Here is a 12,137-nt window from a genome sequence, read left to right as displayed (position 1 = left end):
ATAAACCCGACAGCATCACCTGCAGTTTAAGTGTCACAATATTTATATATACACACTAATATCCACTAGGTTGCAAAGCTTTGATATTATATGTATCTTATTTAATCAACAGAAATTTTGAGTTTTGCATTTGATTACTTTTTGGCTGGGAAGTGCGACTTTCTGAAGTCTCAACTGGAAGAGATTTGATATGATTTGTGAACTTTAAAGGAGGTGATAGGTGAGTACCGCCTTTAGCTATTGTCATCTTAGTATCCTCACATATTTCTGAAAAAGGCCAAACAGGAAACACCAGTTTGCTGCAGAGCCGCAGCCTCAAAAATATCCCATGGTGTTAGCAGTCTTTCAGTACTCCTTAAGCCAGAACATATGAACTGAATATTTTCAGTGAGCTCCAATGAACAAAACTACTGATTCTGAAAGTGACACTGATACTCTGAAATACTCACTTGGCTTGCAGCTTTGTTGCTTAATAGTCTTTATTTTTTTTGCATGCTTAAAAATAAGGAAAGCATCTCTGAAGGCCTTGAGAATAAGTCTATAATATTTTCTAAACCAATGACAACAGTTAACCTATCAAACCCCTGACTTTTACTGCTAAAACATAGCATGCAGTATTATTTTCAGAAACAAGTGATGATTTCTGTGTTTTTGTCCACATTCTGTGGACATTCAGGATCAAAGGTTTGATTAGTGGGATGATTTGTGGCACAATGTAACTGGTACATTTAATTCTGTTCAAATCAAAAACAGAGCAAGTGAAAGCATAAGAAGAGGAAGTAGGGATCACTGCACACTTAAATGGACCAATCAGGTGCTATCGGGCCAATTGTTCTCATTCGGAGGAGAAAGTAATTCAGTGCTGAAAAGACACTGATTGCAGTGCTCCAAAAGTCCAACTCTAAATCCATGGGAATGCCGTTAAGAATGCACTGTGTATATAAGAATATAAGAATGGACTGTGAATGGACTGCTAATACTGGCAGATTGCTCCACAGAGACCATTATCTACTCTGAAAAAGGAACAGAGGCCATTACTATTTGTTTTCCCAGCCTAATTCTTCTTTTTAAAAGGCCCCAAGCTTGGCATTGCCTCTGCAGTTTGTCTTCATTTAGAGGGGCACTTATGGAAAAGTATAAGTTAACTAAAAGTTTTAACAATGAGCTCTAAATGTCAAGCTTGAAATGCACAAGGTGTTCGATTTTTACATAAATGCATACAAAAATTTAGACAACAGGATTGGCTGCTTGTGTAAAAATCCATAAAACACTCCTTCTGGATGTAAGATAATGCAAACTGAAAATAATTTTTTTAAAGTTATTTAAAAAAAAAAAATTATGCTGAAGCAACCACAGTGAAATGGTTCTCTGAGAGGTAGGTGAGGGGTCAGATTACCTCGGTAAAATGCTACCATTTTCTTCTCCTCCCTCCCACTGAGAAAAGACGCTAAGACACGTGAGTCACTGTGCACTCACATATTCATTAATATTGCATACCCTTCCATTTGAACCAGCAGGCTGTGGAACAACACAGTCAGGCATGGCATATATAGTTGTTCATACATTAACCATATATACTGCTGTGGAAAAGCATTGGAGAACATCCCTTTGAAAACCGCTGTAATGATACTGACTCAGCTTTTACATTTGTTTGCTGTCACTCTACACATGCATGTGTTTTATCGGTGTGTGCGCTTGGCTATTCCATGGTTTGCTGTGGGGCAAGGAAAAGCACATTCATGCGGTATTCTGCATCGATTGATTTTTTTTTTTGTAATGGATTTCCAAATTAAGTACTTGCCTTGTAAATACGTAATGATTTGGGAAGTACTGGTATTGTATTATTTGAGTTTGAAAAGCATTACAGTCCATACATTTATTCTATATAATGGCAATAAATTCAGGCATAATCTGTATCTGAAACAGTCTCCTAAAGTTTTAATCAATATAAAAATATACACTGGAAAATGCCAAGCAATTCAGTACCAGTATCCCAATATTATACACATAAATTCAGAGAAATTCTGATATCCAGCTATTACACCGAATGGATTAGTAAGTGTCAAACTAACAATACATTATTGCCTTTATTATGTGTGGACATTCTGGCAAATTCAAAGCTATGGGCTTTTAAGAATAAAATAGTGGCCATTGTCATCCATATTGATTGCAGATCCTGAACCAGAATTACTGATACTTTTCTTATTTATATAACAAAGAAACTGAGAAACTGATGCTAAATATCTTCTAATGGATCTTTCCTGCTAGTGAAGAAGAGGTTATAAGCTCTGTTGCCATTTCCAAATAAAAGAATGGCGAGGAAAACATAAAAACAAAAACATTTCCTGGACATGATCATTATAACAGTGAGGATTGCTAACCAGATTTTTTTAAAAAGTGGTAAAATCTCACAGTCTATGGTTTTAATCTACATTATGCATTTTACAAACCTGCTTGCATCAGCTGTCTTCATGTCACGCATCATGCTAAATGTGTCTCAGATGGGACTGACACCTCCAAGCTGCACTCTGATTCTTAAAATAAGCATCCATTACGTTTTAAATTTCTGTTGGAAATAATTGGCTGCTGAGGAAGCCTCTTTCCCAACGTCATTTTTTGGAGGGGGGAACTGCAGTGTCCTGACGGTTCTGGCCAATCAACACTATCCAGGTTCAAGACTGGGTAGCCTACAAGTTATTAACCTGAATGATCAGGACTAAGTCGTCGGGGCACCCGGGAAGGGGAGGGGGGCTTCGAGATGGTCATAAATTTCTGATTTAACTCCACTGGCCGTCTGTGAGTCTGCACCGACGTCTCATCCTGCCTAAACTGAACTGCTAGCAGGCTGTGTGTCTCCTCAGATGCCGAGGGAGTAGCTCAGGAAGGAGGGTGGGTGAAAAAAAAGAAAAGACAAAAAAAAAAGGAAACAAGATTTCAGCACCGGAGCTGTCCGCGGCTGTCTTGGGGAAGACTCTATTCCTGCTAAAAGGGGGAAGAAGCTGTAAATTTTCTCTGTGTGACTGTGAGGGCAAGGGATAATAAACTGCTGTGCCATTCGTCTCCCTGCGGGGGTACCGACGAACGAGTAAAGGCTCACATACTTCATTCGGGCCAAGTCTTGCCATGCCCGACGGCCACGCTTGAGTCAGGAAGGATAAAGTCGCCAGAAAGTCGCGGTGAACAACAGCCTTTACCCTTTACGGTGAGTCAACGTATATAAGAGCCGTTGCTTTTCTGTACCACTTTGTAAAATGTTGCATGGGGGAAAAAAATGCCAGTCTTGATTCAGATTTAGCCGTGACTGAACTCGCTTAAGGTGGATTTGCGGGGAACCCTGAACACAGATGCGTGCATGGGAAGCATATTTAGGTCAGCATTCATATGGGTGTGGATGCGCGCCGCGGTTGGCATCAAACTAGAGAGTTCTCATTGCAAAGCCTGGTAGCTCCGTCTGCTCATTTCATAACAGTGCACCAAAATCAGCAGGAAACGAGGGTGAAAGCAGGGAAGTTCTTGGACTACAGCTGGTGCACGTAAAATATGTTTTTTTTTTATGATGGGAGATCTGCAACTAATGGCACAATTAAGTCATCTGGAACTCATGCCCCTCTCTGTAGCAGACACTCTTTAACTGTAGTTTGCCGTCTTCAATTGTTTTTCCCAGCACTGCTCCACTCAGGGGAGCATTGCTGTCCATTAAGTTCTCCATCAGTCTTTGTTTACAACCCATACGTCCGAAAACAAACAAGCCAGTTTCGGTGTTAACCCAGGAGGCAGTGCTGCACCTCGTTCTGTGGCAGATCTCTGCAGCCTGACCTGCTTCACTGCCGCCTGTTCTGTGCTTATTGTCAGAGCCTTTGAGAGCATCGCTGGCTCAGGCTCTCTGGCTGGCAGAGCCTGAATGCCAACATGATGTCTCCTGTGTAAGGATGCATTGAGATTTAAATTCCACCTCCATTCAGACACCTCTCTGTTTCTTTCTTTTTTTTTTTTTTGGCCGTTCACAAACTGAATTTCAAACCCCTATATGCATTTGCAGAGCCATAAGATGGAGAATGTTTTAGATGGAAGAGAGAACAGACAATGAAAAGCCAGAGGGAGAACTGTTTGGGGTTTTTTTTTGGTTTTTTTTTGGGGGGGGGGTTAAACACAGAGGGGCAGATTTCTGGATGAAGAACTGGATCAGGATAGGCCAAGAAAAAGCAACAAAAACAACTTTAAGCTCTTTGACTTGATTTAGGTTCCTTTCTATGTCCTGGTGCACGTACATCTGCGTATTTTAGATGAGTGTTAATGATTTCACTCACTAGCTCTTGCAGGGATCTGGGTGAACTCGTTAATGTAATTAGTTCCAGATCTTTGCTTCCCTGGTCTGTGGGTGAGGTATTCAGCTAAAAGCGGATTCATTCCCACGAAAAGGCATGCTTTGTGGTGCCTCCATTGAAAAACTCTAAGCCCCCCCTCAACTGAAACAAGGAATGAAAAGGAGGGCTGGTTGGGATTCTAATCAGCACATACCAGTGACATCCAACAGCTTTGGGAAGGGAATCCTAGCACAAGAGAAATGGCACATACAGTGTAGCATCCTTGTAATGCTTTTATGATGGAGAATGCACACACACGTAATAAGGAGAAATACAAATGTGGCTTGAAATTGTGTCTATTTGTATGATTTTGAGCTTTTAGAAGATGGTTAAATGCATAATGGAGAAAGAACATCAACATTTTTCTTTCTCTTCAGTTTTGCTATTTTCTTTAAAAGAACTGGATACACTAAATGTTCTAAGTTTGCACCATGCCTCAAATGAAACAGTCAAGAAAAAACAACAACTCTTTGGTTGCTCACAAGCTAACAAGATATGTTCACATTGGAGCCGTAATCTCTCTCTGCTTCCAAAGGATCCATCCAAAACAGCTGAAAGCTTTGATATAAATTATCGGATGTGATATTGTCTTAAAAAATGCTTTTATATATTAAACTGGGCAAATATAATTTGGTGAGTGCACCCATTATTATGAGTGGATTATATCCTAGCAAGTACCGCCCACCCCCCATCTATAAAAATCATCCTATATTTGTAGCCTTCTTAAGCGATTAGATGTCCTGCCAATGCGAATCAGTGCCCGTAAAAGATTACTCTTTAAAGATGAAGTTGCTTCAACTAAATTGCTGAACATCCCATACTGCCACATAGTACACCGATCTAACCTGAGCTTTCAGCATCTTCTTGGGATTCTTAGAAAATAAAATTAATCAAACCTCCTTGGAAGATGTGAATATAACGGTCCAACTTACTTCACCAGTATTAACTTAATGAATAATGAATAAAAAAAGACCAGTTGTGGTTTATCACAACTATTTTTCATCTTTATCTGTAGACTATTTTTCCTCAGTCTAATAAATGGCTGCTCAGTGAGCTCAATAACCTACACATGGTGTCACTTGTATAGCAGAAGACTTAATTCCATTACAGACTTTAATGTTGGCCTGTGCCTACAAGAGAAAATTGATTCTGCTTTAAATAAACATTTCACAAATTCTATAAACACAGTACCATCACGGATAAATGGTGTGGTGTTACTGCTGTCAGTGGATACTCTAGAAGAAGTTAGGATGTTTTGCCTGATGTGGCGTGGGAGTGTTAAATAAATGAATGAAGTGTGGACACTTACAAAAAAAAAACACTAAGAGGAGTAGAATAAAATCACAAGGATTTCAAGAGCACTTTGGCGCCACCTCCCACTGAAATTATCAATTTTTAATTAAATCAAGATGCTCCTGAGAGAATCATCATTTCAGGACTAGTCATAGTCATTTGCCAACATGAATCGGGAGCGGAAATGCAAAGTTGATTTTTCTAGGACTCAAATATACATAAAATAAACAAAACAGGGAAATAAAATTAACATATAGGTAAACTCCCCTAAACCTGGCTTTTGTATGGACAAAGGCAGGATATATCACATAAGACCTAAAAAAGACCGAACTGCTGATGTACTTCACTATCTTCAGAATATTCTCACACAGTACAAGATTTCCTCAGACATATATGTCAAGTTCTGCTCTAAGGAATGGCCCTGTTTTACGTCCCTTTGGTCCAGATCTTTTTTTTTTTATCCAGGGGCATTTAAATCATTCAGAAAGGTCCAGGAAGGAGAGCAGAGCAGCCGAGGCAGTGGCTCCTGCAGGAGTCTAGTGATCGTCAAGCCTGAGGGAGTTTTATCCTGCTCGCTTCTGCTTGTATTGGCCATCAGATGTAATATAGAGGGTGAATGTGGGTGACTGCTGAGCCTTAGTGGAATCACTTTTTAATACAGTTGGCACCTGAAGGGGGGTTAAAAAAAGTCAATAGGTAAAGTAATATAAGCAGTTGAGTGAGTAAAAAGGTTGTAAACAAGTTGGTGGAGCTCATCAACATTTTCTAAGCAGTTTTCTGTTTTCGGGCAACGACAAATGACAGCAAAGCAAATGTGTAGTCAAGTCAATTTGTGGTTAATTTACCTTCATTTTGTCTATTTTCAGCAGTGTCACTACAAAATTATAACTTTCCTTGTAGCCTGAAAAAAACCCCAGTCTGACTCGCATGGATCCTTTCAAAGATGATTTGATGTAGATATTTATAGGCAAGGTGTCAAAGATGAAAACCAACCCCCCCCCCCCACACACACACACACACACACCAAAAAAAAGAGATCATCTCTCTCGTGAGTATGACGCAGATGCAGGTGTTGAGCTTCACAAATGTAACCGACAGCCAGGCAGGAAGAGGGCTGATCGGTTTGACAGGCTTGTGGTCCGACGCTTTGGTTTTTTTTTAGACTTGCAAGGTGAGCGAGTGACAGGTTAGTCAGCTCTGTCTAATGCACTATGGTATCAAAGCCAAGCGCTGACCCATTTCTGTCAGAATCAACTTGCACATGGAGAAAAAAAAAGTATTTTTAAAATTCATAAGCTAACCTGAAAATGACAAGGTCTTCTGTCTGCACATGCGTTTGCTCATCAGGAGTGGCGTCAGCTCCAGCATTGTTTGGAGAATACAAATGCTGAAAACAAAGAACCTGACCTCTTCTTTCCTTCGGCAATATATAATTTGCATACAAGTGTAGAAAGCTATCATTACTTTCCTAAACCCTGGACTGGGTTGTGGAGTTTATTGATGAAGCTGGTAATGTTGTGATCCCTGTGTTTCTTTCTCTTTTGTTTCAAAGTACAGGTAGACCTTCACTTTGGCCGTTGTAGCATATTGAAATTATGCACGCTTTTTATAGATGGCATTGATTCGATAGAGTGCACAAAAACCTTGGGTTTCATATAAGCATTTAGCTTATTGTTATTATTACACCCCCCCCCCCCCCCCCCCCCCCCCTGCCACTTCTGTTTATGAAGCTTATTCACTTTGCTGGCCATTACACAACAATTTGTTTTCTGTTGATTATGCCATTAAAAGTGGCATGGCCTGTTATCTGCACTGCACAGTAGTTGAGGATCCAGCTGAGGATCCAGCTGTGCTAGCAGCATTTAACCAATGTATCAGTCATGGTATGGTTATTTTAAGCCTTGTCCTCAAGCATGCAAAAGCTATTAAACTTTTTTTTTCTTCCAGCAGCGTAAGCATGGTCTTTGCAGGCATCTCTAGCATCTAAAAGCTGTCACTGCCTTATGCTGATGCCAGAACCGCTCTGAGCCTGAGTGGAAAGGTCACTTCAGTGGATAATTAAGTCCTCATAATAGTCACGGTGCCTTCCTCTGTTATGATCACCACTTCTCCTCTAATTATATGTGTTCTTTATGAGCAAGTGTCTTCTTCAAAGGCTTTGATGCAGTCAGGCTGTTCAAAACATATCTAAGCTATTGTATTATAGCGTTCTTGTTTGAATATTTCTCTGATATTTCTTTTTTCAATTTTGAGGTAAACTGTAACAATTTAAGGATTGTGAGGGTTATGGTTAGGGTTAGCAAAAAACAAACAAAAAAACCCACAACTATGATAGAAATATTAAAAGGGTTTTCTAAGGTGGAAAAGTAGGTGTATTCAAAAAAGCAAAACTGAAACAGACATAATGAATAAATCATGACATGCATTATAAATCAAACAGGGCATATTTTCTTCCCACTATCTTAATTATTTTCTGACTTTTGAAGTTTGACTGATACTGCACTGTTCAAGTGCATCATGCTGTTGTATCCGCTCAGTCATGCCAAATGGAGAATGAATATTCAACATCTGCACAGTGCTAGCACACGGACTAAATATAACGGACTAATATATGCTCATATGTATTTTGTTCAAATAACAGATATAAATGTAAGATCGAACTGGTGTTTGATGTGATTGTTAAAATAATAAGTTTTAAATCCTTTACCACACCCACCATACATCCTATACCAATCAATCAGTTGGACACACCCAGGAGTCTATATAACTCCACCCTTTGGGCCTGCTAGGCCTTTCACTGCATGTCTACCAGAATGCGAACATAGGACCTCGTAAGTTAAGTAGACTCTGCTTAAACCTTTAATTACCTGATTGCCATGCAATGTAAATGGATAGTTCATCAGTTGAATGTTTATTTATTATATTATACTAAGTCCTTGTATTGTTGCCTTCCATAATGGAAAGACAAACTCCAAAATGGTGGATGCATTAGTCATGTGGTATTGTAATTTGGTTTGATCTTTATTTGTAATTGTCATTATTTTTATGTATAGAAAAAACTCCCAAATCATCCATCCATCCACCTAATCATCCCTTCATTGAGTCTTCCAATTCATCATCAATTGTTTAAATGTGCCACCACATCAGATGTTCTGTCAGCAACAACCACCACCTTTATTCTTGTTTCTTCAGTGATATTTTTCAGTATGTTGACAACTGTATTTATTATAAGTTATTTCATTTGATGTAATTGTTTCCCTAATCCTTGACAGCAAGCATGGAGTCTAGCACAAGTGCCATATTGGAGAGATAAGCAGTTAAGAAAAATGTCAACTACAACCATTTAAAAAAGAAACTGAATGCAGAACCTTTTTAGTCTAACCCCATCTGTAGTAAAAGACAACCCACTGAGCTTATTGTTATCCCTGCAGTTATGGTGCTGGCTATTCAGTATTCTGTATGCCAGCAGAGTATTTTAATGATTGTGTATTCTCAGCATGCTTCAGTCATTTATTGGGCTTGAGGAGGGCACTGTACCTAGAAAGACGGCTCTTCTAAATGAAGTGCTTGTCCTTGAGGAAGACAATGTGTCCCAAAATCTCCCACTGAACTTGGGAGTCAGTAGACATAAAACTCACATGTCTAATAAAATGAGGTTTTCCAAGCAGCAGAGAACAGTTTCCTGATTGCCTGCAATTTTTTTTTTTTTACTTTTAGTACTCCTGAGCACCAAGTCCATTTATTTTAGATTTTCATAAGCATGCTGAGATTCAAAATTATACATGATTTTTGGCATTATCCCAGTGAGAAATATTTCAGGTTATGCATGATTTTTGGCATTTTCCCAGTAAGCTTATATAGTATATGCTAAATAAACACTATTGTTCTGATGGGCCGCAGTTAATTAATCTCTGCAGGGATGCTATGCCTCAGATGAATTGACCTTTCACCACTATTTAGTGCATGCCATCCAAAACAAAATGGTGTGCTTCTGTTTGTTTGTTTTTCTTTGTACATTTGAAAACTTGATTTAAATGTATTCTAAATTGGTTTTCTATTTTGCTAAATGCATGGAACCATAAAGAGTGAAGCTATGCTGAAATGGGCACAAGCAAAATGAGTGTAGTTTCTGGAGTCTATGAAGCATGGGTCCCATAGCAGTCTGACGACATAAGGCCTGACAGGCTATTAGTTGTAACCTAGGAAGGGAGAGAGGGGAATGACTCCTATTTCACTTTCGATAAATGTGATTAAATTTCACACAAGCACTTAGTGTATGTGGAGCATGGTTGGATGGGATTGTATTTCAGAGCAAAAAACACATGTCCCAGAAGTACCTTGTAATCAACTTGAATCCACAATGCCGCCCCCCACAATAATGCAATTCAAGGTTGCTTCTCTTAAGTGTAAATGAGATCTCGGTCTGATTTTGCTGAACACTCTACCACATCTTACGGTTCATGATTTCACTAAATGTGTTTAGGGATTGAAAGTATTCAGTATTAAGTTTCCTGGAAATGGTGGAGTTGTAACTTGGTTCAGACTTGATCAAACTTCAGGATGTTGAGGTCAGTCCGAATGGAAATTGAGCTTTGAAGCCTTATTGCTACTACTGGAAAAAGCTGAGAACAAAAGCTACTGCAGAGAACTAGAAGGGATGCGCACTTAAAAATGCAACAAAAAAGAAAGTAAAACTGGAGAAGAAATGACAAAGTCCGAAGACACTGAAGACAGGCTGAAGAACAGGTTGGTAACAGGTGGTGGATTAACCAAGATTGTGGGAGAGGCACCAAAGCAAAGACAAAGAAAAATCAACAGACTCCAAATTAATGAACACGAATAACAGAACAGACAAAAACAAACTATACATGGGCAAAGACAGAAATGCAAACCCTCACAAACACGAGTCAAGTGAAGTCTGTTTAAAAAAAAAAAAAAAGCTGTCTTTCTCATTCTACTGCAGGAAAAAAAAAATACTGCTTTCTTCCAGTTTTCAGAAAAGTCAAAGCTGTTGCATTTTATTTAGGGTTGATCATAGCCTCTGTGTCATGAACTGGGAGACCTTTTTTGTATATTGGGTTTCAGGAAAAAAACTATAGTCTGAATAGGCAAAATCTCATTTAAAACCTGCCAAAGGGGTGAAGTAATTTTTTTTTCCCCCCGCTTTAGGAGCAATAAAGTTATCTTATTTTGAGTAATTTTATTTGGTGAAGAGGAGTGCTGTGCGATATCTACAGCTGGCTGAAGGCAGCAAGTTTTGGTTATTTCCTTATATATAAGAAAACTACAAATGAGTGAAGCAATTTATTGATTTATGTGCAAACATACATGGAAATGAAGTATATGAGGTAAAATTATATGCAATTCTAATAAGCTTGAAAGTCAAAATATGGTTGGAGCAGCTTTATTCTTCAACACAGCCTGAACTCGCAACCTTAATGTTCAGGAATAGTTTTTCAAGCTTCTTAAAAGGCATTCAAAGCGTTGAATGTTGGTTGGCCCAACATGTTTACAGATGCTTGTAGATATGTTTTTTTTTTCTTTTCTTTCGACCTCTTCTGTACATGTTGATGATGATTTGACAAACTTTTAGATTCCTCAATCCATAATACCCATTACCACTGATTATCCACTTCTTGTGTAATTCGGTATACCTCTGTCTTTTAACAGCCACCTTTCCTATGATACCAACCTGCCTGTGCCCAAATGATGCTCTGTTTTGTCTCCACTTGTCTAATTTTCTCAAATTTAGGATCAACGCCAGATCATGCTGAGGTGCCAAGTTTTTAGCTAATAGCTCTCAGAATTTACCTTTTAGCAAAAACATTATTTTTATATCTGTACATTACAGTTCCTTAATATCAAAGATATGTTCATTTCAAAAGTGTCAACTTGTATCATTTTTGACTTTTTTTTTTTTTTTTAATGAACATAGCTTTGATATGAGGAACTGTAATGTATAGATCTCTTCAGTGATATGAACTAGATGGCTTGTGAGTAAAAGCAGTGTAGATACATTTCGTTATGCATTGTCAAACATGTACCATCATTTCAAGGTGCAGAAGGACAGATTTGGATCCTTAAACTTTTTGAAATATGAGGTTAAGGCTTTTATTTTTTATTTTCCAGTGAATTGTGCTTTCTTCAGCTTTCTGTTTATCTGAATCATGTAAATAACACTGCACAAGGACTGAACTTTTTCTTACCGAATGATATAGAAATGTGGGAGCCAGAGCAGATGGTCAGGGTTTATTAGTAATAAGGAGAGGAGTTCAGGGAAATTGCTGCTGATTGAATTAGATTTGGAGCTAACAGGAAAAACTAAAGACATTCAGTAACGGCAAGATCTGATGTGCAGAGATATTTCCATGGGTTGATTTTTAACAAAATATGAAGTGAAATTTGGTGCCATCTGTGGGCTTGTAGCTGGTGCTATCAATCACTTGTCACTTACAAGTCAGTTTTGGGGGGGGGGGGGGG

At 38.7% G+C, this 12,137-nt stretch overlaps 1 protein-coding gene across 4 annotated transcripts in view; it reads left to right on the top strand.

The window, feature by feature from the left end:
- Positions 1-2,628: 2,628 nt before the first annotated feature.
- The window catches only part of phf24 (PHD finger protein 24), a 27,691-nt gene continuing 18,182 nt past the window's right edge, over positions 2,629-12,137 (top strand). The window contains exon 1 of one of the 4 annotated variants that reach the window (XM_005948956.3): positions 2,629-3,202. The gene's annotated coding sequence lies outside the window, so the exon portion shown is untranslated. Of the gene's footprint in view, positions 3,203-8,412; positions 8,494-12,137 lie in introns of those variants that run through there. The other 3 variants (XM_005948958.3, XM_042214961.1, XM_005948957.2) reach the window with 3 other exon arrangements.

The sequence above is a fragment of the Haplochromis burtoni genome, unplaced genomic scaffold, assembly GCF_018398535.1.
Source record: "Haplochromis burtoni strain Fernald_Lab_line unplaced genomic scaffold, NCSU_Asbu1 Contig_632, whole genome shotgun sequence".
Taxonomy (NCBI): Eukaryota; Metazoa; Chordata; class Actinopteri; order Cichliformes; family Cichlidae; genus Haplochromis; species Haplochromis burtoni.
The sequence above is the reverse complement of the archived record's forward strand: the minus strand, read 5'-3'. Positions and strand labels throughout refer to the sequence as shown.